Consider the following 27,521-nt stretch of genomic DNA (forward strand, 5'->3'; position numbering starts at 1 on the left):
TATTCAAAAAGTTTTTTAAACATATATTAGGTTAATTATAATAAGTAATTATTTCTTGGAAATTCAAGTGCCTGTAGATTATATATTGTAGGAATTTGTATATATTGAATTTTTGGCATTTGCTTTAGTAAAATCAACTTTTGACTGGAAAATTGAAATCTACGTTATAATATTATGTACCTACCTACCTGTAACAGGAAAAAAACAACAATATTTTTAAAATGTATATGCTAGCATATAACAGCTGTTAAATATTAGGTGCGCCATAAAACCCCAGATTACTCAAATACGTTTTGATTAAAATATGTTTAATGTAAGTATAATGTATTATTTTAATTATACATGTCTTGCAACAAATAAATCACTCCATAACATCATAAATGCCTTTAATGCTAAAATGTTTCAAGAATTATAACGTACAAAAAATATACATAATATGAGTTTCGACATTAGCTTAACCCCTTAAACCTTAAGTAAAGCCAAAACATAATTGCTCCGTTATTATGTATACAAATTGATGAAAAAGTACATGTAAAGTAAAAATTATATTGTCGTTTGTCATTCCGTTCATCTGTATGGTACTAATGTACTATAGTGTATGATTATGTATATACATCTATTAACATATTATATTACATGAACGAAAATAGAAATATCATAATATTTCGTTGTAGAAAATATAAAACTAGCTAAAAATAAAATGTAGACGGAAAAATACATTAAGAACTATAAGCTTATTTTTTTTATGTAACAATAGATTAAGAAACTAAATACTTACTATTTAGAATATTTGGTAAGAATATTAAATTCCATATAACCAAGAAAAAATAGACAAATGAAAATCATTTTTATATTCATAAAAATATGGTTTCAAATTGAATACTCTTTATAAATACCATGCTGTATTGTAAACCATATTTGATGGAAATATACATAAATATGTGCTACAACAAATTTGTTGTGTAACTTATACAAAGTACCGAGCAAATTAACAAGTACATAAACTGTAAATTTATTATCTTTGAACATTGAAAAAAAAAAACTTTGTACCTAGGTAAATAAATCAAAATATTAAATTTCTACTTTCAACATCAAAGGTAGAGCTGATGCTAATAATGTAGCTAAATATGAACTACGATTAGTAAGTCAAATGGATATATAATATGAGTATACGACAAAAGGAAGAGATTATCGAGGGAATATATTGAAAATCCTTAATAGTAGGGCTCTCAATATGTAGCACAAGTTACTACAGGATTATGACTAAGCAAGCCGGCTATTTTAATCAACATAGATTAAAAAAGTAATAAAAGAAGCAAGAATGTATAAGGAAGATACAGTGGCGTAGTCACGAATTTCATATGGAGGCTATAGGGTTTTTGTCAAATAATTTTTTAATATAATATTATAATATATGCTATAATAAATACAATAATAATAAATACAGTTCAACTACCAACAATTTAATATAATTATTTCCACCATAACGCAACAAAACGAAATAAATAGTGATATAGGTATGGGTGAGAATCCAAGTTATAAATGTTATTTCAATATTGAAAAAATCTGAAGATACAAATATATTTAACGGTCATAAAATCAGTTGTAACATATGGGTAAGAAAACAGACAAAACTCAGTAGCTCGGTAAAATAATATATTGACCATGTAAAGACATAAACACGGAAGGGGTGGAAGGATATAAATCAAAGTTCAAGGGAATTATAGAAGACATCAGAAAGAAATGCTCAACTGGGCTAGAAATGCATGTTGTAAAATGGATCACTAAGAACGGTACTAAGAAAATATCCTAGCTAGGAAGGCTGACCGCGGAGACTAAGTTGGAAAGACAGAGTAATGGAAGATGTGGGAAAAGTAGTCAGAAATGGATTGGAAGGAAACATCATACGATGTAGGGAAAAACTAAGACAAATTTAATGGACAGCATGGTGAAAACCACAAAAGGATAAGCAGAAACAAAAGATCATACATTTTCAGATTGTAATAGTCTTGTAATATTAAAATTACAATATTATTTTGCATTTCAATATTTTATCTTGTACCTACCTATATTTAAATTGTTTGTTTTAAATGTTTTTACAATAATTACAATTCAATGTATACGTCCTACAGTAATGTCAATTGTAATATTACAAAACCAAGGTTTTAAGTGAGTTGCATTAATATAACTTGTCCTTTCTCTTAAATTGTATTTTAAGAAGTATTCATATTATTTTTTTAAAATAACGCTGAAAATGTCATTACGCGAGTTGAAATAGCTTCCCAGAATAATTACGAGTTTAGGGATTAGGTACTCTCGGACAAAGTTTCATGTGTAAGTATCTTCGTCAGTTACATTGTTACAGTATTAGTAATAAATAGTAATCACCAAACAAACAGTTAATAGATACTTGTTGAATATAAAATGTTTATTAGTTTATGCAATTTTTGAAGTAGACTCTCCGAGATTCGGACCTCGATAATTAATTGTAATTCTCAATATCACGAAAAAAAATATTTCCTTCAAACTATTTAACACTTTTCTTGTTTAATAGAAATTCAGGATAACTCAAATTTTTCTCAAATACTTTGAACTTTAAGTTTTCATCGTTGCAGACTGTATATAAATAATTAAACTATAGTCACCCTTTAGTTCCATTTAACACGGATGCTTAATACTTAATTTTCTAGTTCGTAATAATTTAAAATTTGTTAAATACATTTTTTATCTCACTCATTGTATATGCATTATACTCATTTTAAAACTCATATTCGGAATTCCAAATTATTTTTCAAAATATGCTTCTAAAAATGTTGATGAATAATATTGAGTTTTTTTTATGGTATTTATGTTATAGTTATTTAAATTTTAAGTAACTAACACAATTTGGTCATCAGAACATGATATACATGTAGGATGTATAAATTAGTTTCGTACATCTCAATATATATATCTAAATATGATAATATCGTGTTTGCAGTTTGCAATTGTACATTTATAGTTAGTCGACAACAATTTTATCAATTCTAATATATTTTGACGTCGAACCACAACAAAAATATTCTTTATCGATATAAAAAATATGAACTATTATATAATATAATATATACAGGCCTAAATATGAAAAAAAATATCTATTGTATAAATGAAAGTAATATCATACGTAATAGTTTTATTTTATTTTAAAAATTTAATTTAATTCTGATTATAAATCTATTATAATATTATGTTTGGTTTTTATGTCAACTTTCAAGTACCTACTATAACTTACTATAATAAACAATTGTTTACTGACAATTTAAGTCGTCACTGTACTAAATATACTAGTAGCTTTTAATTTATTTATATGATGGTAGACCACTGTCTGGCAAGAATGGAATCAGTCAAAAATTTATAAAGTATTGAAAATAATCAGAAATAATAGTTGTAACGTAACTTTAAAGGATCCAATTGTAATATATTCCTACAATATGGGCTACTTGGCTAACTGATGAGTAATGAGGCACAATAATAAAAAAGTAAATATCGATAAGGTTTAAGGAAGAGGTAATGAGATGGGGTGAGTAGAGGTGTAAAAATATTTTATTTTTATAAGTTAAAGCAATAAGTTTTCGTGTACCTATATTAATCAAATTCTAGCTATAATATTTGAAATATCACACCATTAATATCGAAATAAAGACATTCTATAAAGTAGAACGTTTGTTAACTTGTAGGTAGTCGATTATTCTTATTATGAATTTGTGTCTTGAAACTATAAATGTTAATAAAAAGATTATTCTTCTGAGAAATGTAATACTGGTACCTACATTTTCATTATAATGACTTATTGATTTTATGGTAACAATATTATTTTTTTCCTTGGATATAGAAAATGGACCTTTGAAAACTTTGGTCAGTATAGCCAAAAATCCGAGCACCTAGACAACCTTTTATTCATATTGAATACTTCATTAAGAATACAATATGGCTCTTGTTAACATTTCTCCGAGTTTTCGAAAATTACATTTATTTACGTATTATTTTAAAAGTGTTTAACACATCAACGCAAATTGTGAAGATGTTTAAGGGTCAAAGAATGTTTAAAGACAGCGTTTACACAGAAAATGCGTTTAGTAAAATCCTGCTAATGTGCTTTGTATATAAAGTTTTTATGTGACTAAAAAGTAGATTTTACTATGACCACTGTGTACGTAGTAAGAATAATGTAATGTAATATTATTCGTATAAAAAATGATCTTCCCGTTTATTCTGTTTGGCATGTTTAATATAATAGTTCTACGAATTTCACACTAAAGTGATCATTTTTATATGGATGACTTATAACATTCATAAGATCATATTCTACACGTTACAGACGTTACAGGTATATATAATGTATTATATATCTATGTATCGTATACATAGGCATAAATAATGTATTATATACATGTCTACCAACTGTAAGTTAAATTTAATTAGATAAATTGTGTGTAGGTATTTATTCCACAGAGTAATAAATAATATAACCACTGTATGTAATCCATCTCTAACGAGTCGATAAATTTACCTAAGTACCAAAATATGTTCTACTTACATACCTACTCTCAAACATAATTTCATTATTTGAATGGTTTTCTGGCTATGTATGTTTTGTTTTAGTCTTGGACTCTTGGTAATATTTTTAAAACAATTTATGAAATACTATTACGGAGCTATAGGGAAAATTATGTTTTATTAAAATTTACATATTCACCTTGTGATTTTTTAAGGTTTTAGTTGCTTCATAATTTTCTCCAGTTTTAGATCAGAGTATTTTTGTAAATTGTGATGTCTATCCTAAATTTCAAAACGATTCCGAGGTTCCTCACGGTTTAACAAAATGTCCAAAGTAATTTGTTCATTTATTGGCTAGATCGTCTTTATTTGTTATTAAGGTTTTGTTCTCGTTTCTTAGACATTTTTCGTTTGGTTAAAAATCCTAAATCAGGGTATTTACCTTGACATATATCTCTAGTTTTATAATTTTTTTAATTTTATTCGGCACTTCTTACATTACTCCCTGCATTCAGGCTGTCGCTGTATACTTTGTTTTCTCGCAGAATTTCTCATCAGTTACTTGTTTCTTTTAGTTTCATTTTGAATCGAGTATATTTTTCTTTGTTTTGAGTGTCCTTTAGTCAATTTTCTCTTACAAGTTTTCGGTGCTACAATGCATCCTCCCATAATATTTGGTGAGGCCAATATCATTTTATTTGCCATTACTCACCTACTGTTTTCTTTGCTGTTTTTTATATTACTACTTAGTCTTGACCATAACCATAATCATAACTATATTATAATTTAGGTGATGATATTCTTTGTCCTCATTCATTAATTTTGTGTGAAAAGTTTCAGAAGCTTCCGGTTGACATAGTAGCCATCTGGAGATCTCTTGCTGATACTAATTTCGTCAAACCTCAATCTTAATTGTATAAATGTATATATATGTTTATATTCTACTACTCTCAGTTTTAAAACTTTACATGAATATCCTAAAATTAATTCAACATGATTTAAAAAATAGAAGGTTATTATCTAAACCAGGATTTTATATAATATAGCGACCAAAACATAGGTATTAATGTTCAAATATAGGTACAATAGATACGTATTGTGAAACGTTAGACAGCCACTACGAAAATCTATTGACAACTGATTACTATTTGTTTAAAAAAAAATAAAACCATTGTTGGCAATAGTGCCAAAGCCAAAGGTTAATTTAAAAAAAAGAAGAGACTCGTATAATATAAGGCATCTACGTAATATGTATAATGTATATTAAATACGTAACATCAAAGAATAATATAATATATAAAAAAGGTGGATAAGTGGATGTCGCTCTGCTGTACGGTAGGTTACAAGTGGGTCACTGTAATGGATAGTGTTAAATTTGAATTCAATGATATAATATCATTGTATAAGAAAAACGATTCTGAGCGAAAACGGTCAGTCACCCTATGATATTACCAAGTATATTTGATGATATTATTGTGAATAAAGTAATTTATATATAACCTATTAACGTGGAGCCTTGTTTTAAATTTTCAATCCTTAGCCATAAAAGTTAAACATTTTATACATTTTTAACTACAAAATAATTAATAAATTATAAATTTGATAAATGTTGTCAAAATTTGAACTTTAAATGCTTATAAAAAAAAATTGTGCAAATGTATTTTTAATATTTTTCAACTGCTATTAAAACGATATATCAGGAGTCTAATATTAAATTTTCACGCTTTTTTACCCAACAAATAAAAATTTATTGATATTTATAGAAAAAAAAAACTAAAAAAATTGAAAACTGACAATGTCCGTAAACAGCTCAAATAGAGTCAAAATATTTTCAAAATTGTATGGTGTATAGAAAATGCTAATATAAACATTCAGTGAAATTTTCAAGTATCTACAGTCATTCGTTTTTTAATTACAATAAAATAAAAAAATCGTTACATGAGAAATCGAGTAAATATCAAATGTTGTAAAAATATAAATTTCAGACGCTCATAAAAATTTAATTTAAGTTTCTTCTAGACATTTTTTTTTTGATAAAGGTAGACAAACTTATGAGTAATCTTATATTACATTTTCAAATCTTAGATTTAAAAAGAAAAATTTTTATGAATTCTCATCAAAATAATTTGCTATTTTTCGTGATTTTTCCGTATTTTGTCAAAATTTGAACTTTAAATGCTTATAATTAAAAACTGTGACTAAGGATTTTTAATTTTTTTCATCTGCCTTTGAAACAATAAACTAGGAGCCTTCTATTAAATTTTCAAGCTTTTTTACTCAATAGATAAAATTTTATTGATATTTATAGAAAAAAAAACTAAAAAAATTGAAAACTGACAATGGCTGTAAACAGCTCAAAAAGAGTCAAAATATTTGGAAAATTTTATGGTGTATAGAAAATGCTAATATAAACAACCAGTGAAAATTTCATGCATCTACGGTCATTTGTTTTAGAGTTACACCAATAACCAAAATCGATTTTGTTAAAAATCGATTTTGCGTAAAAATTCCCGTTTTTCCTTAATTTTTCTTTTGTTTTTCACATCGCTTTTGAAAACTACTGGGAAATTAAAATTTTGACCTCCCCAATGCACCAACGATATTCACTTTCCCATCGAACAAGATACTGAAGTCGAAAATCGAAGCATTATTTCGACTACTTATCGTGTACACAGACACAAAAATAAAAAAATAAAAAAAAAAAAAAATAAAAAAAAAAACACACATCATTGTAAAATCAATACATTCATCGTTTCACTCAGAATCTAAAATAAAATCAAGTCAGAAATAGATACATAATAATATATTTAAGCTACCACGTGATCTAGATCAGTATTCTATATAATCAATTAATATTATATCTCTTGAGAATCGATATAAATGTGTATTTACTTAGTAATATAAGTGAGACAAGGGTAAATACCAAAAAACTAGTAATTGTATACTCAGTACAATACAAAACCCACGGGCTGTTCGTTAACGTAAATATATTTATATATTATCAACTAGATTGTATTTTCACACTTAAGTTTGAGATATGTCTTTACAATTAATAATAAGATCTATCGATATAAGCTTGGAGAATAGAAGGAACATTTTGTCAATCCTATTATAGTAACAGCTAGTAAGTCATTTCAAATAATTTGATAACTATTTACATACTTCTTGCTCTACGAGACATTATAATAATATTGATAATAACACCCGTCACTATTTATTACTTCAAACGTGTATATAATAGCAAAACTATTAAAATATGCAATGAGCCTCTGCGAATGTTTCAAATGTTAACTAATCAAAATTAACTAAACCAATGATCAAAAGTCTACAACTCTGAATTCGAACATGAAACTCTAAGTTTCAAATACTTTAACAAATTAAGAAACTTAATTACATCAAGAAGTCCAGTAGCATTCTCATTCGGAGGTTTAGCAACGTTAATATATATGATCTACAGTTTCAAATTATTATTTAATTAACAATCACGCCGCAAAATAAATGTATTATCATTCTTACAATTCCCAAGTGAATTTATAAATTTAATTAGTTACTCTGGATAGGCTAGATAAATATAACTAGTTAGGTACTCTAAAATCTAGATGGACTAAATAGATTTGTTATTATTTTTAATTTGTAATTTATGAACAATTTTCGTGACTAAATTGAAAAATACGTTTATAAAATTTTGTTTTGTTTTAATAATTCTTATCATAATAATGTGCATTATCAGATAATATAGTCAGTGCCAAGCTTTAAAAAAATGTGACTCATCAAGATGAGAGCTTTTAAGACCGAGTGACTATCGTAGTTTTCGTAAATAACTTCTCATTCTTAAGTTTTATTCTTATACTACATTTTCAAAAGTGGGTCATAATGACACAATGATTATCCTGATTTTCGTTTTGAGAAAATATTTAAAATCCTTAGCATATTATATGAAAAAATGACCAAGTCACATTATTTTTATTTTTGTACTTTGAATGATTATACACGTGGTTAAAAAAATTCAAAAATGTCTGTATACAGTATTTAATCAACTAAAAATAATTTTAAAAAAATATGCTCGAGGGCCGTTCCTTTATAAATATTACGGAGAATTCAAATATTTTTCAAATTAAAATCTGAGTATGTGTAACGTACTATGGAAATTAGTATCATCTGTTCGAGTGGAAGATAATTTTTTTTTGTGATCGCAGACACAAAGTAAATAGTTATGCATGTAAATACATAAAAAAAATGTCCACTTTACGTTTACTATATCCCTATGCCAATTCTAACTAAATTTACGACTAACCTGACGACGTAGCTGACACCCGAATGCACATCAAGTTACCTATAAAATATTCCTTAGAATCTTGTAGTCACAAGGCCCCGTAAAGTCATTAATCTATTAGTGAGATTCGTTTTGCAATAAATTAAAAAAATTGACTATAATGCTGTTGAAAGTTCCAAGGTTAGGTTAGGTTAGGTAGTGTTTCTTATTTTTTTTTCACAATCTTTAAAAATATTTATAGGATCTAAATGTAATAGGTATGGTACATTATTTAATATTATTCTAGTCAATATATTTGATGAATTATAGTTCAAACATAATTTCCATTTACCATGTGGGTGTATGAATATTTTTTATATTACCATCGAAATAATAACATGTTTGTCCAGTTAGCCTAACCTAACCAGTCTAAAAAATTATTTTTAAATTATAGTCTCGTTTTACTCCAAAACTATTACCTATACGTAAGTACACGTTGGACTTTAATTTCGTTAGAGCTCCAATAACATTTTTAATTTTTGCAACCAAGAAATTTTTTTTTAATATTAGTTGGCAGTACCATATATGTATAGTATATACGTACTTACTGCAGATGCTTCATAAAGTTATATAGTGTTTTTATTGGTGTATCAATGGAGTTTTTGTAATCTCAATCGACCGTCACTTGAAAAATGTCATGACTCATGAGTCATTCACTATACCTACATATTAAACTGATTTTTTTTTATACAAATATGATGTAAAATGTATAAAAGACTTATTCAAGTTCAAAAAAAAAACATTTAAATGTATACATTTAACAATACATTTTCTAAAATTGAAACAATCATTTTAGACTCCTGTCACTCTAAATTAAACAAAAAATGTATTGGTTTTACATAGATGCTTTTTATTTCTCTTTACACAATGCTGTGATCAAAATCGTACTATAAAGAGAGGGGGTGGAAGTTACATGTATAATGTATATCCTACATAGATCGAATATCTAGTCAACATGATACTTTTGAACAGATAATTTTTCGAATTTCTCTTAGTTTCTTTAAGTGTCTGAAAAATCTAACAACATCGTCAAAAATTCTTTGATCTACACGAACCGTTATAACTGAGCACCAATCACAATAATTTAAAATTTTCGATTCCCGTGATTTATTAATATTTTTAAATTTAATATCATAAAAAAATAATACCATCCATGTCCAAAGTACGAGAAGTGAGACAAAAATATGACACAACACTTTTTTAATTTAAATTTAATAATTTTGATAGTGATATTAATGTTGAGAACATTTTTGTGACATCAAAAATGTAATATATTGTATTAAATTACACTATTGTACAATGCACAATATTATACATAAAGTAATTAAAATGATGATATCGTGTACTAGATTTTTAGTTGGGTTAATTATTAATAATATATACTAATAAGTATAATAATATATTCACCCCGGTGAACCACGAAAATTAGTGATTAGTGACCATTAACTGGTATATTGTATACTAATCATGCAAAATTATAAAATAAGTGAATCTAAATTGAATTTATTAATACTTAGTAATACAATATTGTGTAAAAAAATTAATACTAAATTTTTCAAGTATTATTCAATAAGATTATGCATTCATATAATACAATTTACATGATATTTATGGATTATTTTATTGATGGAAACTATTTAAAAGTCCGTTTAAATTCGAATAATATTTAATTCTTCATGAATTTATTATAACTCGAATCGTAATATAATAGCATTTGTTGAGTTAGTTTGACACAAAATAATAGGTACCAATTTATTTATAAGTATAAGTTATACATTTAAATGTATTAAAATATACAAATATATGAAATATTCCCAAATGATTTTTTGTAAATAATATCCATCAATAAAATAATTTTATATTTATATTTTTCAAGGATTGCTAACTATTTTTTTAGACCATTCCAAATTTTGAAATTGTCATTCGGATCACGAGAGTAATAATTGTAAAAGCATTAAACAAAAGATCGAAAGCGTTTATTGAAGAACAAACTACCCTATATTTCATAAACGACTTTCGATATAATAAAAAAAAAAACACAATATTCTTCTTGTTAACGATTGCACAGTTAATTTAATTTCTTTTTTATATTTTACTTTATAAATACAATTCAAGCTCATTATTATAATAGATTAAGTAACTTCTATTTAATTCGAAGATATCATTAAAGTAATACCCTTTATAGGAATTTATAAGGTGTTATACTCAGGTAATATAATGTACATGGCAACTATCCTAGAACACTCACGCTTTCTTTCTTTGATTCACATGATTTTGTTGAAAATGAAGAATTAATATTATTTCCAAGTAATTTTGAAAATGCCTAAATGTTGGAAATTATACTAATTTTTCTAAAAATATGAACATTGGCTAGGCATTATTATCCATGGCTGATGTTCTTCAGGCAATGTGATGATAAAGGATCACATTTTTTTAATATGAACAAAATAATATTCAAATATATTATTTTCACACGACTAACTACTGTGGCATTTTTAGTTGCATATTTTATTACTAGCACGACAGGTACACTTATTATTCTTACATTTAATTTTACAATTACATTTTTGAAATCCCTGTGGTCCGATGATAGTTATACTATCTAAACCCTGCTCCTTCCAGAAGAGTTATTTCCTTTTGTACCTAACCAATTAATAATACGTGTACACATAGGAGTACACTGGATGAGTCAGTTGAGCCCAAATTCTAATTTATTTAAGATGATAATAGTATAAAAATGTAAGAAACATTTATAAAACTTACTAGGTATATACTTAACATAGCTTGGAATGGTTCAAATAATTTACAGAATTTCTAGGCAATATTTATAATTATAAAAATGTCTAATAAACCATGGCGATGTTGAAATAAATAAAAAAACGATACTTTTAACCATGATACTTGAAAAATTCCTCAGGCAATGTACTTATTTCTTAAATTATTAAAATAGCCATAAACATATTATACATAAAATGTTCATAAAAATTATCTTCTTAACAATTTAAAATACATCTCTCATTTGAAAATAACAAATTTTTACTGTCACATACCCCTCCCTAGTTTGTAGTATATAATGGTGTGAAATTCAAAATCTTTGAAAATATTGTCTTTAATATATAAATACATACTGAAATTACGAAAATCAGAATTTGAATAAATTCATAGGTAGCTAAAGGAGAAATTTATATTGTAGATGAGCATTGAGCATGCATGGCGAATCTCTCAGTACAAATGTATATTTAATATACCCTACCCATTATACCCATTATTAAAATATAACGTTTATTTTTGATAGTTTTATTTTAATAACGTATTGATGTTCTGTTTAACTCGTGATAAATAAGTAAAGCAATAACTATTTAAAACTACATTCAATTTTAGTGACGATATTTAAATTGAATGTTTGTTTATAAACAAAAACCGTTCATCAATATTTCATTATTTATATTATATATAAACAAGTACAAGTACAAACAAATAACAACTCCAATTGGAAGTTGGTATTTGTTTAGTGTATATTTTAGTTCAATGTATTTTCTTGTTGGGAGTTCCAACTTCTAACCCATGGGAAATTTCTCAAATTCTAAATCAGTTGAAGTTATGTAACTGACGTTTGATTTTATATGCTTGCATCATATACCTACCTACCTAACATCTTATATTTATAAATTATTGAAAACCAAATTTTTTTTTTTGTAATTTTTTGTAGCTTACCAAATTAAAAACGTACTTTGCTGAAAACGTTTTATATTTTATTATGTGTAGTAAATATTTAGTAATAATTAATACTACAGAGTGAATCATAGAAAAAACTAATATAGTAATATATAAATAATAAATTTTTTTCCCGTGAAACTACATTGACAATAATTTACATTGATAAGAGTATTAAAAAAAAATTAATTTAATATCTAAAATATGTCATAAAAGTAAAAAAAAAATGTTTATTGGGTGCAACAATTGATAAGTAAACTCAGATACAATAAATTGTGATACCACATCAACAACAAATATTTGATATTTAAAGTGCGATTTTTTCTTCTAAGATCCTATTATATTCTAGAATTCGTTTTAAAATTTTAGTTTGGTTTGTACATAATAATTAGAAAATATTGAAATATTAATCCATTAATTGTTCCTTATAAAATCATTTAAAGTTTAAAAAAACGAAGTAAAAATGTAAAAGTTTGTGTGGAAAAAAATAGGTTCTTAACTTTATCGTTACCTACACTAGATTACATTTTGGCTAGTATAATAACTACTTACTCGATGTTATTGGGTACCTCAATATTCAGAATATAAAATAAAAAATTAATTTTGTTTTATAGCTTGGTATAATATAAGTTATACGAAGGATATATTATTAAACTATGTACCTACTACCTATGTGTTGATAAAATAACAAATAATATGAAATAAATACATAAACAGCTATTTTAATGCAATTTGAAATATAATTAGTTTTTTTTTAAAGTTAACTTTTGATGACATAAAAACATTTAAAACTGAATACAATACGTAGCACTTGGTGCGTAAATTACTACACAACTGTTGTTTGACACTCTATTTTATTTATTTTACTGACATTTTTTTTCCATCTGGTATTTTACTGCAGATTTTTACATCCGTTGATTAATGTGTTTCCTCACTTTTCAATTTAAAAACCATCGTCTTTTTATTTGGATTCTTAAAAAAGAAAAAAATAGTCAACTCAGCATATTTAAACTAAATGGAGTAATAAACGGAAAAAGAGGAGGAAGATTTGACGTAAGAGATATCGATTGTATTGGAGCAAAAATTAATTAAGATGCTTTTGGTGTTTCTGGTTGTGAAAAAGCGATAAAGGAATGAATTCCCCTTTAGTGTTTGAATAAAAAATAATTTAAATAATTCCATAAGTTACTTATGAAATAAAAATCTATTAAATTACAACTTTTATATTAATGTTAATTTAATGTTAAGCTACAAAATTTATCATAAAAATATAAATACAGTTTAATGAATTATAAACGAAACTAGTGTTATAATTTATAAATAATATCAAAATATAAATAATTGAATATTTTATGATTTACATTGTAGTTTGTGCTTAAAACTTGCATAAACTTGCTCTTATAGTCTTATTTCAGTTAACTAAAATATTTTAAAGCTTCAAAGTTATATATTATTGTCATGAAAATGTCTTTATAATATTAAAATTATTTTGAATTATAAATCTTTAGTAGGTTGTTTAGTAATAAATTTCAGTTGAAATTTGTACATTTTAAAAACTGTATAATTTGTTTTTACTTTTTAGCCCATAAAAAAATGTTTTATGCGGCAATAAAATTAAACCCAACTCTGTTAAATAAATACTGATATCAATTATTCTATTATATATTTATAAAGACAATAAATACCAGCTATGTCCTATTGTTGGATAATATTTGAAAGTAATAGAATTCGATGTTTTACGTCTTAAATATATTATTGTTCAACGTTATTTTATCAACTTTAAACCAAATTTTATTGCCACTAAAAAAGTTTTTAATGTGAAAAATGTTATTTCGAAAACTGTTCTGCGTCTTCATATGCCCCCGAGTATGCCCCACAATTACATATAATCTACTTAAGATATTCAAAAATTATCGCTTATTGGGTTTATAATTTTGTATATTCCTATTTTATAAAGGTAGGTACTTATATAATATTGAACAATGTCTATATTTAAAAACTATTAGATAAGATTTCTGATATATGGACAGTAATCGACGCTCATTGGGATCTCGTGTAATATATATATGATGATGCATTCACCAATTAGGCTTAAACAGACTAATCCTGATTTGCACGTATTGACGTACACTAACACAAAAAATAAAAATTCAACTGTTTGCAGGACTAACTACACTGGTTAATGGGGTCAATTAAAATAATATATAATTAGACAAATAACAAAAAAACAAAAACGTATCCAGTGATTATCGAGCCTACGAATAAATGGTTATGAAGGTGACAGACGAAGGGAAAATTTCATCTAATCTGAATGGATTTGTCTCAAAAAATAATAAGTTACATTTTTGTCAATCAATATCTTTATTGATTTACCACCAATTCTAAAATATATATTAGGTAGAATTTAATGAAAAACATAATATAACAAATAAATAAACAATAATGATAAGGTGCTTATAAGTACATAGCCTAATAATTGTATTTATCTATTTCATTAATACAACTTCAGATCTTTTTAAAACATACGTTTATCAGTTTATTTATGAATCTTTTAAATCTTATAAGCCCAAATGATCTGGTCCCAAAATTACTCCAATAAGGAACGAAAACTGTATAATATAGAACTCTTAGAAGTAAGGACTATTCAGAAATATTTCCACATCACAGTAAAACCAATAGGTATATTTTTTCACTTCACTAGGTAAAACCTAAAAAAATACTATTTAATGTCGATGTATTATAATTTTACTTTTAAGATTTGATATTTAAAAATCAGTTTTTATTAATCTGTCTATATACTGATGCAGCGCCTACATTTGATTTTGAATCGTATAAAAAATGCATCAAATGAAAAAAATGAACCTTCCATAAACTACTATCTATCTATAAGTTATTAGGTTTATTTAGACTAATCTACGATAAAGTTTTATGCATACTAGAGAAATTGTTACTATCCCATAGAAATTGTTTCAAAAGAACATGCCTCGAGGTGTTAATTTTAGTTACAGAAAGTTCTCAAATAATTTTTTTAACAGTATACTGTTACCTATATAGTTACCGACCAACATAGTTTGCAACTAAGTTTATAAGCACATTATGAATAAAGGCTCATTTAAATGTTCGTGTTGATAATCAAGGATTAATGTTTAATACCTATAAAGGGTGAAAAACGATAGGCATCAATCATTTCAATCAGGTGTTAAAACCGAGATGAAATTTAAAACTAAATTTAACTTAAGTACTTGTTTGTATATAAATTAGATAACGTATATAAGCGTACCTAAATAATGTATTTGGGTACCCTCACTAAACGCTTATTTTAATTTACGATAATTACTTAAATGTATGGTATTATTTAGTTCTACGTGAAATATAGTTAAATCAAAATATTTGAAACAATTATACAATTGTTAACAATCAGCTTAACATAGGTTTACCAATTTAAAAAATAAAACATCTTCCTGACTATCCAATTATTCAACTAAATTAATTAATATCACTAGACTAAGTATTAACAGTTTTTAATTGCAAAAATGCATTTTAAATAATAGTTTACATTAAGAATAATGAATTATCAAAATTACTAAAATTATAAATAAATCAAATTTTTGAAAATATAAATTTAAATGAATTAACATTAAATTAGCCTAGATACCTTGTTTTTCATGGTGACACGTCAAAATATCCCGCGTAACTATTAATTAGAAATTTAAACCTTTTTATACAAGTTAAATAGATATTAATACATTTACTGAATACAAAAAATGAATTAAGACATTTTTAAGAATATATTAAAATGGTATGTTTTTCATCAAAAATTATTACACTTATTATTATAATATAAGTTACATAAAGATATTTGTACATTTATATAATACAAAAAAATAATTAAAACATTTTTAAAAATATATTAAAATAGTATGTTTTCCGTCAAAAAATGATTATACTTATTACTTATTATAATACTACGTTATGGGCTAACGAATAATACTAGATTAGATAAAGTGCGATTATTACTTCTGATCGCAATAGTTATTCTTATTATATTATATTTTGTCGGGGATATTTTGACCGGGATATTTTTACGCGGGATATTTTGTCATGGAATATTTTTGTGGGGATATTTTGGTTTAGGGATATTTTGACCGGGATATTTTGTCATGGAACCGTTTTTCATAATGCACATTATGTATTAACGCATCAATCTCGAGTTAAACCTTATATAGGATAAAATTTAAAAAATGTATGCAAATATTATATGCACGAAACACATAGTAATACCGACCTAGTACCAAACTATATATATTATACAAAACAAATATGAGACATATTTTCATCAAACAATCACAATATTATACTGACAACAGTTTTCATCCATTTAAAAACGATTGAAATAATAATAAATATGTACTCAAAGCAGAGTAACGGAATACAAATAACAAAAAAATATAAATATAGTATTTACATATTATACATGATTATATAACAGCTCGAATCGTATTTTTATTATTGTACAAATGATATATTACTAGAGTTCGGATTTTGAAGGCATTTGCTTTTTTTTCTATTTCTCTAATATGAAGCTATAATATGTCAGCTACAAATTCGATGTATACTACTTAGAATAAAATGCACGGCATTTTATTTTGCTTTTTTGCGTTTTTTGTAAATTAATGCTTTCTTTGAGCTTTTTGGTATTTTTTTTACTTTTAGGTTTCGTTTTTTCAAAATTTTCAAATTTTTTTTTAAAAAAACCCATTTTTTATGCTTTTTAAAGCTTTTTTGGAAGATTTAGACAGCTTTATTGATTTTTTTAGTGCTTTTCTTTTGTTATTTATTGCTTTAAAATATTTACTCTATTTATTACTATTATATTTAGGTCAGTCAATATAATATCTCTGAAACACACACTCAAAATGTTCAAACCAAATCAACACCAATCGTTTGTGATGTTCTTAACCATCATACGTATCTACGTTATGCTTTATCCAATCCATTGAGAAGTTATGAACTATTTCATTTTAGAGAATATGTGTATCATACACGCTGACAACTTCCACTCAAAATGTCTTAACCTAACCCATGTTCTTAATTCTTGTTGGAAGTATGACTTGCTTTTGCCGTAATATATTACGTTTTGCCGTACTCGAATTCAATCCCTTAAGACTTAAGAATAGTAACTTATGCACAAATTCTAAAATTATAATAATACATATACACGAGTATAATTCAGTAATCGGTATATAATATATAGTATATTCATGTTTTTACGATATATATATTATTATATTGTGACCTATATTATAGTATATATTTAAAATAAATATTAAGAATTGTAAATTCTCTATAAGTTGTATGTAATCTTCACGGTTTTTAGTGCATTCAATTAACAGGCCTGCAGGTTATAGATTACAGTATTATTATATTAAAATTAATACTTAGATATAAGAATACAAAACTTTAAATAGCAGAACTGAGATATCTTTGATGGAATAAATAAATGAATAATCATTATAGGTACGTAAGATACGTAGTATGACAACGATATTATTTTGAAATTTACCAATATAGTAAATAAAGTATTCTAAAATAAAAAAAAGGTACTTACTCACTAATGGTTATTATTCATATAATAAACCATTGCTGATTAGTTTTTAAAATAGTTTTCAATTTTAACATGACAATATATTATTATCGTTTTAAATTTCTATCCTTACTCTGATATATTTTATTTCCTCGAGTTATATTGAAATATAATATGCTGATGCAAATACAAGATTCTCTGATATTTATAATTTATCGTATTATTGCAATTAAATATGTAAAAATTAAAATATTAAATATCCAATTACATACAAATAATGTTCAATGGTTAAAATGTTAATATTATTTTTTTTTTGTAGGTTTAACTTATAGGTAGTTTTACATTATATTTGAAGACATATCGTCTGACATATTGTCAGTGTTACAACTGCATTGCGCCAACTGATATTTTGATTGACACACAATATATAAATATTATACTCCGTCAGAAATGTATGCTAGTGCGCATTGAATGTAGCAATTTAAATACTTATTAAAAAATCATCTAAATAAAATGGAAAACTATACTATTTATTAAATGATAAACAGTTAGGTACATTTTCTTAGCAAAAGTTTAATTTTTTACACAAAAATCAAACATAATATTATGTTTAAAAAATCACTTACATAAATCTTATATTTTATAATAATAATATATTCATTTTATGTCCTACAATTCAAATATTAAAATATGTATGATAAACTTATTAGGGTACTTATATCCTAACCAATTAACCTAGACTTTCATCATACTCGTAAATCGTAGCATTTATATTATAAATGTAAATCCTGTTTTAGGATAAATTAAGGCAAGTTTAAAAATTATTTTTTAATTACCTACCTGATTATATATTCAATTTAGTTTCATATTTTTAGGCATTAATAAATTATAAAAGTATACATTTCCAAAAAAAAATCTTTTACTTTAAAATCCGTTTTCATTATACATAACTAAAAGTGAAAATTTCCCTTTTTATTATTATACTTATTTTTATCACAAACCTAACCTTTGTATTCTATATTATATTAATTAGTATTTAAATTATTTTATCAGGTTTAATACATATTGTGATCTACAGTGTGTATTCTATAATATAAGTGTGATGTACAGATATACAAGGCTGAGCATTAACGATAGTTAAAAAGTTAATTTTATATTAAATTTTTAACTTAACTAGTTACTTTTGGCTTTTCATTAACTTAACTGTTAACATACTAAATTTCTTTTTAAATTAACGTGAAATTAACGATTTAATTTTCCATTTCAAGAAGTAAGTTAAGTTAATTTATTTTGTTTTTAGTTTTATTATATTTCACTATTTCAGTCTATTTCGTTTTCATGTCAAAAAAGGTGGGTAAGTAGATGTCGCTCTGTTGTACAGTAGGTTACAAGTGGGTCACTGTAATGGATGGTGTTAAATTTGAATTCAATGATTCTGGGCGAAAACGGTCAGTCAGCCTATGATATTACCAAGTATATTTGATGATATTATTGTGAATAAAGTAATTTATATATAACCTATTTACGTGGAGCCTTGTTTTAAATTTTCAATCCTTAGCGATAAAAGTTGAATATTTTATAAATTTTTAACTACAAAATAATTATTAAATTTTTAATTTGATAAATTTTGTCAAAGTTTGAACTTAAAATGATTATAAAAAAATTGTACCTATGTATTTTTAATATTTTTCAATGGCTATTGTAACAATATATCAGGAGCCTTGCATTAAATTTTCATGCTTTTTTACGCAACAAAAAAAATTTTATTGATATTTATAAAAAAAAAAACTAAAAAAATTGAAAACTGACAATGTCCGTAAACAGCTCAAAAAGAGTCAAATTATTTTCAAAATTTTATCGTGTATATTTTACAGTCATACGTTTTTTAATTACAACAAAATAAGAAAATCGTTACATGAGATATTTTTTAAATATCATTGTAACAATATAGTAGAAGCCTTGTATTACATTTTCAAGCTTTTTTTACCCAACAGATAAAGTTTTATTGATATTTATAGAAAAAAAACTAAAAAAAATGGAAACTGAAAATGTCCGTAAACAGCACAAAATAAGTCAAAATATTTAGAAAATATTATGGTGTATAGAAAATGCTAATATAAACATTCAGTCAACATTTCATGTACCTACGGTCATTTGTTTTAGAGTTGCACCAAAAACCAAAATCGATTTTCTCGAAAACAGATCTTGTGTGAATATTACCGTTTTCCCTTAATTTTTCTTTTGTTTTTCACGTCGCGTTTGAAAACTACTGGGAAATTTTTACTTTCGACCCCTAAAAGTACCAACTAGATTCACTTTCTTATCAGAAAAGTTACTGTTGAATAAATTCCAAGCACTTTTACTGTCAAAAGGTGATGACAGACACAAAAATAAAAAAATTTTAAAAAAACACACATTATTGTAAAATCAATACATTCATCGTTCCACTCAGAATCTAAAATATTGACCGTAAATTGTTTGAAGTGAAAAATGTATATCATTCGAATCTAACTAATATAGAAGTACTGTATAAAGTATAAACACTATAGTCTATAATTTAGTTTTGGGTTGGAAAAAAATTATGTACTCTATCGTTAGATTTATAATTAACTTTTTAACTTAATAAAAAGTTAACAAAAAGTGTGTATTAACTTTTAACTTAACTGAGTTAACCTATAGTTAAATTAACTTTTTGTTATTGGTGCATATTAACTTAACTTAACTGAGTTAAAAAAAATCATTAACTTGCCCAGCCTTGCAGATATACCGATTTACCGTTATAGGTACACAACATTATCGAAACTACTATTAAGATAACATTTTGCACGTTTAAGTCTTATATATAGCGTCAAATATTATAGGTAAGTAGGTACCCGCTAATAAAAGTTTTGTCACACGTTAATAGGGAATTTCACTTTAATGTAACCGCAACTATTGTTGTGGTCGACGGTCGTGGTACGTTGAGATAGGATAAAAATATATTATTGTGAATTTATTATTCTTTTACTTGTGCGATTTTGTCATTATTTTTTTGGATAAGAGTATAAGACTATATTGGACATTTATACAGACATATTATGATACCTACATAACTAAACTATACGTGTGAGCAGTTTTTAAAATAAAAAATCGTGTTATGCGCATTAATTACATTATTATATTAACGACTTATACAAAAAGAAAATATAATTTAAGATGTGGTGGAGAACTAATAGAACTAATGAGAAACAGTAAAAAAAGAAGAAATTCAGGTAAAGGTTAAAATTTTGGTAAATCGCACGTTTAAGTGACGATAATTCAATAATTAGAATAACCGCGATATATCGCACATTAGACCTGCTGCAGTGCTTATTGTTTTATAAACTTGAAAAGTATAAGTTATTTAAATTGTTCATATTATTTAGTATTTACTTTACTTCAATCAAACACATACGACATACATTTATATCTTATCATTTATTTGTTTTTATTTCTATTCATTAATAATCATATTTTATCGATTCAATAATATAGTTATCAATTATCATTAATCGCTGACATACTATTTATCATAAAATATGTAACTATTAACTACGTCGTATTATTATATATCAAGTTTCCATCTATTGGGTTTGTTTAGTTTTATAGTAACTCAGATACTATTCTTCAATAAATCGAGTTTATTTATAGGTATGCGCAACATTCAAAATAAACGATTTTGCTTTTTTATAGTTTAAAACACAATATAATATGTTATCTCTAAAAGCTCGTGTGTTTTGTCGCATATCACATTACATACCAGTGCTTATACTAAATAACTTTCTAGAAAATCAGATCAGAATAGAGCGACATTTAATTCCTCTATTACTAGTTCCATAGTTGTTTTGCTTTAAAATCCCACGGAAAAATGTACGATATGTCGGTATGGAAATAAAATATTTCGTAAAAAGGACTGCAAACTGCATACCATATCCATAGGTATTTCACTAGGTATTTCACTGTAACGTAAATTAATTTCAAATATCATTTGAATGGAATGTTAAAGTCAAAATTAAAATCGGTAATCTAAACAAGATCGGTCATTTAATTGTTTAAACTATTAAATATTATTAAAACGTTGAACATATTATGCACCTATTAAACAGCTATAAAAGTTAAAAAAAATATATACATATACCTATGTAAGTACAAACGATAGAATTGTTTCTAAGCTTAAAAACTTAAAATTTATTTTTCAAAATGGTAAGGCTTTTGCTCACCAATTCGATACCTATCAATCAATTACCAATAATGGTTCGAAATGTTCAAATTGTCCTCGATTTTGGTCATGAAATGATATACCAGCTAGTCTACGAATATCCCATTAAACCCTGTTTTCTAGGGAATAGGGATGACATTTATGTTTTTCTTTCAAATAATGTGTCTAAGTGAGTGTAGTACGTGGTCGATTTAAATTTTCGTTTTATCGTGCGATCGCGATGCGTGGACATCAAGAGGGGCTGCGTATGTACATTTTAAAATATATAAACTGCAGCTGGGATTATGCACAGAAAAAAAAATCTTGATGCGAGAAAAAAAACGAAAACTAATAAATTACAAGCCTAATGCGAAAAAGATAAAAACGAGAACCGTTTGAACGGCAAAAAAAACCATATTTTGATCGTTATAATGTACTGCAGGAGTTATTGTGCTGTTATATTGTTTTCTCCTATGCCAAGGATACGACAACGACGTGTCATCGATAACGGATTGATAAATATATATAGGTATAGAATTTTTTCATAACTCTATAGGTATACGAAAAATAAATATAATAAACCATACGTAATAAATTATAATAATATTATTATTATTATAGGTAAGTATACCAACAGCAAAACGATTATCGGCGGGACTGATAATGTAACGGCCACGCGAGTTTTTTTAAAAATTATATAATATAATATAATATGATCCACAACACGCGACACGTCACGAACGACGAAAATTAAATTATTGTTTTACATGGATTTATTTATTAATTATATTTTTATCATATTTTATTTTTTTTTAATCGATTTGTGATCAACTGCGTCAATTCGACGCAGTGCATTGGTATAGAGTAATAGGTAGGTATAGGTACATAATATTATTTAGATTTTGGGCGCACTAAGTGCATAAATCATATGGGTAAGTACGTACTTTGATGTTATCGTTATAAGACCGGCAAGTTGTAGAGATCATATTTTAATACCCAACATGGGACACTTGCGCGGTAGGTACAGTTACAATGTGACTTACATGATTACGCCAAAATGCATAATAATATAATATTACGACCTCAGTCAAATTATGTGGCTGATTGTATTTTAACACGCATAATATTATTTTGATATCTAATTAATAAAATATGACGTATAATATTTAAGGTTATTAGATGATAAATACCTCTGAGAAAAAAAGTCATGTGGGGGGAGGGTATTTTTTTTCCAATTCAAGCATTAAATATAATATTTATATTAATAATAATATTATATTGTCCTAAAAAATTAAAACTTAAACTTGACTTTTAAAAAAATATAGGTACTCCTTATAATTATTACCTACATATAGGTATATAGGTATACCAAGCACGTACGGAGACGTTTTTTTTTTAAAATCTTCACACGTCTTTATCAATTCGAGCTGCCAACCGCAGCACGCCACCAATGACGACGTAAATAATATTATAATATTTAATATTCAGTAGGTAAAAACCAACGGCACTCACCCGACGCCAAGCGAACGTGTTGCGTAAACGTATTATTAGCTGCAATCGGCGGCGGTGGCGATACATTCGCATAACGGACCACCAGAAACGCCAGCACAGTTCCCGCGCGTACCGACAACAAACGGTGTTATTGTTATTAATTCGAAAAAATCGCGAGTTAATTTTGCACGCGAGTTGTCCGGGCGAAAACGTGACTGGCCGGCAGTGATTGTGTACCGCGTAAACGATGAAATGGTGTGCGTGAAATATAATAATTATTATGATAATAAAATAAAATATTATATAATAATGTGTTGTAAAAATAAATAATTGTTTGTTGTTGTCAAAGTCGCATGTTTTCGCGGTACACGCGTAACGACACAATGACAACCGCGCGATGTTCAAAACAGACCCCCGTGCACGGTGTGGCCGTGCCGCACAGCGACTACAACGCGGTTACACAACACCGCTGTAACGGCGGCGGCGGTGGCTGTGGCGACGGCGGCGTCGGCGGGATCGTCGGTGCACGAGATGGTGGGACGCGGTTGCCAGTAGGCGGGTGAGTGGGCGGGAGGGAGGGTGGATGTACAGGGGGGTGCACCTTAGCGACGGCGACGACGCCGCACACCCTCGGCCCGGCCACGCTCGAGTCACGGAAAAACCCGGGGGCTTGACCCGACTGAATCCGAGCGCGAGCGGCCGTCCGTTCCCGGCCAAAAGGGCGCCCGAAACGGTGACGCCGACGGCGCGGCGGTGACGGCCAGCGGCCACGCGTTTCTGGACGGCTCGCGCTCGCAGTGATCATCATGCCGTATGAAACGTGAGCGGCGGCGGCGGCGGTGACGGTGACCGCCGCCGACCGCGCGTGTTTAATTATTAATTAACGGCCGGTATGACGAGAACACGGCTATAACACAGCGGGTGACCAAGATTGTGTCGGTGGTGGTACGGACACGCGAAACACGGGGCACGTGGACTGCAAAGAACACCCGTCGCGATTTACCCAGTCCGTTTCCCCGAGCTTACCGTCGGTATAATGTCGACGTTTATATTTTGTTTTTTGTTTCATTACTTTTGTTACCTATACTTAATCCTTTTTAGTTTCCGGGGTGTACTCGTTTGGATTTTATTACAGCTGAGCATAATATTAATATTATATTTTACTGTTTTGAAAATGTTTAGTTGGACATTATGTGAGTTATGGTCGTAAATCCAGTGCCGAATTTAAGGTGGCTAAAACTCAGTCTAGGGGTACTGAAGACCCTCCCCACAATTTTCAAAATAATATTATGTAGGACAATATTTTTTTATTTTCAATATTCTTAAAAATGTATAAACTTACTTAACTGTCTTTTTTTGTATACGCTGTCGGAGAAGTAAATGTGTAAAAGACAAATATCACGTCGCATTAATTGCTAATAATAATATAATAATTAATAATATGTTAGTTAGATTATTAGGAATCCCATCCCACCACTCCCTAAAAAAATTCTCAAAAATTTTCACTGCCTGAATTAGGTTTCATATTTTGTGATTGGCTTGTAATCATTGATAACTGATAATTAGTGTAGTAATAATAGTGTGCACCCTTACTTATGTTTGTTATAATTCAATAAATACGAACATTTTTTTTTTTTATTGAATAAAATAAAATAAATAAAATCATCTATCTGACGTGCAGCGGCGTTGTAGGGTAATTCGAGCATACGATTTTTTTTTTGACGGGCGCTGTAGCACAAAAAACATTTAATATACTTTGATGCTCGTCATAATATCGAGAAAACGTACGGATTAGCCGTGCCGTGACACAGTTAATGGTTGATGCCGTTTATAGAAGATATATCTACCCCATACCGCCATATCGGACACTTGGACGTCACAGTTACAACTTAAATATTTACGCCAAGATGTGCATAAAATATTATGACCCTACATAGACGAGACCACGACGACGCATGATAATACTTTATACCTACTTATAAATTATAACTTATATTAATATGTGTTAAGATGTTAAACTTAAAATCATCATACTACGCGTGATTTTTTTTCCGAGATTATCATTGGACTTTCCAAACATAATATACTTATAGGTGCCTAACCATTTTATGATAACACGTTAACTCAAAAAAATTATAATTTTTAAAACAACGGGTGTATAAAATTGTTTTTTCGACAAGAAACGAACTTGCAGTGAATAATAATATATAGGTTACTTTGTGCGTCCTACCTTGACGGCTTGACGGAACGTCCGGCTCCAAATCCTAAAGAAACAGGTGGTGGGCTAGAGGAGATAACACTCATTTTTCGTCACTACAATGCACGGAATAAACAAAATGCACTCGCGGACGACAACGGTAAAACGGTAAGTTATAAAACGAGATTCGCCGAGGTCGGAATTTCTACAACGGCACAACACTAAAATCGCAAACACCTAAAAGTGGAAAAAAGCAAAAATAGAACTGTCGAGAATCAGATTACGGACGTGGAAAAAACGACTTAACCCTAACCATAACCGACGGAAAATATCGATATTATCCTCTCGCCACCACTACCACAAATAAACAATGTATGTGGTCGGTGCCCACCGGTACCGTGGTCCGAAACCATGGATATGGAACCTCATCGGATTTCGCCAACAACTATAATGTTGTGGCTTCAACCTTCTGAACGCGATCGTGAATCCCGTTCGCACTAAGAGGAAATTCTATAGCGGTAAACGTTGCAAACGTTTGATAAAGGAGAAATTCAGACTGTCTGTTTGCTAAACGAAGCTGTAAACGTTTGCAAACGCCATGATCCAGCGTTTGGTCTGTTTAGTTCCAGAAACCGGAACCGTGGTCGACTATATTTATACTTTTGCCATTATCGTTATCACTCTTCATTGAGTTACTATCACGACTTATCAGGAATAACTTTTTATGTCTTACACCACAATCACGGTTAAACAAAATACCGCACTAAACCATGCGCTCATTAATTTCTACTTTTTCAACGTTTAAAACGTTGACGTTCTGCAAAACGTTTTCCGCTATCACTGGGTCACTGCTATTCTGTTTATGTGTTATTTCTACGTCCGTATATAACGCGATACACGAACACGAAGAACGGAATAAAAATAAAAGCAAAACTTACAAATCCACTAATGACTATTGACAAACGTGAACGTCTTATAGGTCTAATACACGATTGCTTCGGTCTGTAGGGATCGGTACAGCGCGGCGATTCCACTCCACAATCTCAATAGTCGAGCTCGAACGGTGCAGTTCTAAAAATAAAATGGTTTTTCGTAGGGTTCATTCGGCGGGCTACGGCGAATTCCCAGATAACGATAAGACGGTAATACATATTTTGAGATAAAACTACAGAACTCGAAGTCTAACGTAGCCACGTAGGTACAATGTAAACTGTAGTTTCTTTCTTCGGTGCAATATTAAAATGTACAGAATACCCATATTTTGTTCATTTGGATTTTAGACGTTTGAATAAGTTTGATAATTATACTTGGTGACCGCTGACTTCCAGCGGTCTAAAATTTTTTTTTATATATTTACAGATCAAAGACTTTATTTACACTATTTACGTTTTACATTCTTGAATCATATGCACGCGTTTAAGTTTACAATTTTACATTATTTAGTAAATGCATTCGCGCCACCATCATATTA

General features: G+C 27.7%; 1 protein-coding gene across 3 annotated transcripts in view; it reads right to left on the reverse strand.

Moving 5' to 3' along the window:
* LOC132939869 (dipeptidase 1-like) overlaps positions 1-24,319 on the reverse strand; it is a 174,880-nt gene extending 150,561 nt beyond the window's left edge. The window contains exon 1 of one of the 3 annotated variants that reach the window (XM_061007273.1): positions 23,875-24,319. The gene's annotated coding sequence lies outside the window, so the exon portion shown is untranslated. Of the gene's footprint in view, positions 1-23,707; positions 23,835-23,874 lie in introns of those variants that run through there. The other 2 variants (XM_061007275.1, XM_061007274.1) reach the window with 2 other exon arrangements.
* Positions 24,320-27,521: the final 3,202 nt, after the last annotated feature.

The sequence above is a fragment of the Metopolophium dirhodum genome, chromosome 2 (assembly GCF_019925205.1).
Source record: "Metopolophium dirhodum isolate CAU chromosome 2, ASM1992520v1, whole genome shotgun sequence".
NCBI classification, from domain to species: Eukaryota; Metazoa; Arthropoda; class Insecta; order Hemiptera; family Aphididae; genus Metopolophium; species Metopolophium dirhodum.